At 34.4% G+C, this 1,537-nt stretch overlaps 1 long non-coding RNA gene across 1 annotated transcript; it reads right to left on the reverse strand.

Moving 5' to 3' along the window:
- Positions 1 to 767: 767 nt before the first annotated feature.
- LOC111668949 (uncharacterized) lies at positions 768 to 1,500 on the reverse strand. The gene is made up of 2 exons (XR_002761757.2): positions 1,343 to 1,500; positions 768 to 1,230 (listed from the first exon to the last, which is right to left on the reverse strand). It is a non-coding gene; the product is annotated as an uncharacterized LOC111668949 (long non-coding RNA).
- Positions 1,501 to 1,537: the final 37 nt, after the last annotated feature.

Genomic DNA, 1,537 nt, shown 5'->3' on the forward strand with positions numbered 1-1,537 from the left:
CTTAGCTGACACTAATCATTATTTTCAGTACTGACTAATCCACTGATTATTTTCTCGATAAATCGCTTGGTGTATAAAATTAGAAAATAGTGGAAAATGCCTGTTATAACTCCCAGTGCTGTGAGGTGATGTAATCAGATTGTTTTCTCCAACCAAGAGTCCAAACACCTGGTGTACCATGGTAGCAAACAAAGATACAACAACAAATCTTTACGTTTGAGAAGCTTGAACCTGTGAATTCTTCAAAAATTATGTAAAAAGATCAAGAAATCATCACAATTGTTGCTGATTATTTTTCTGTCAATTAGCTAATTGATTTATCTCAGTAAATAATGGCACAGGAGAAGCAATTCCCAAGAGAAAAGAAGAGTAGAAACCATTTAAAGATACTGTAGAGTTCTCTGAGCAGTTTGTTTGGATGCCAACACAAAAACACACCAGTTATTCAAATATAATATTCACAGATTAATAGTCTACTATCTATATGAATATGTTCTGTTGTTAAGACATTCAGCTTGATTTATTTGTGTGTTTTAATGTCACAGTGTATTAATTACAAATATTCTGATGCTCACACTCACAGGTTATGTTTGTGTTCAGCTGATATTTTTTCTAGTATCTTTGTTTTTACACAGTCTTGTCACTTTTTTGACATGGGTTTTTTTAATTTTTAATTTTGCCTATATTTTGTGTCCATTGATCTGTAGCCATATTATTGTCTGAAATGGATTGTCAGTGTTTTACAGATTCAAATGCTTCTGATAAAGTTCATGTGTAATGTCTGAACAATGAAATAAAGCATGTTTATTTACAGATTACATAATGACCACATACATTAGGCTCCTGGTTTTGTTACAATTCACATTGTTACACATCATTAGCACAGTACTACTGGCTATGTTGTCTGCTGTACTTTCATTTACACTTGATTCTACACATTGATTTTATTGCATGTTGACATATCTGAATGATACCACACAACTTTACTAATGTATATTTCGAAATGATATTTAAGTTATTTGATACAGTATGTAGCATATTTCTTGTAAATGTGACTAAAGGTTTCAGAGGATACTATATATTTTTTTATATCAAACACACTATAAACCTAATCTCATTTTTATTCTGTAATATTAGCTGAAGGCTTACAGTATCTAACCACTGGTGACCTGTTTTGGTCCATGATTCCTCCTCCTTCGATTCTCCAGTTGGTCTCACTTAATTGGCAGCCTGCAGTGTTGAAACACAAAACAAACAGAGATATAAATCATAATATGAATAATAACAAATCTCAAGACTGACGGCACAGACAAATGACACTGCACTGTGTTCTGTAACTTACAGCCAAGGCAGACTTGACTGCTTGTAACTGGAAGAAGACTCGTCCTCCTTCTTCAGGACACACCGTCTTCAGTTCCTCTCTGGTCATCCCCAGGAGAGTAGATCCGCTCAGCACGCCCAGGCAGCGTACAGTGCTGCAAGAGATATATAAGTAATACTGATCACTCAATACTGGGGTTCATTTTAAGGTGGAAAA

This window comes from Seriola lalandi, unplaced genomic scaffold, assembly GCF_002814215.2.
Source record: "Seriola lalandi dorsalis isolate HSWRI2012SDOR001 ecotype SW California unplaced genomic scaffold, Sedor1 jcf7180002004403, whole genome shotgun sequence".
Lineage (NCBI taxonomy): Eukaryota > Metazoa > Chordata > Actinopteri > Carangiformes > Carangidae > Seriola > Seriola lalandi.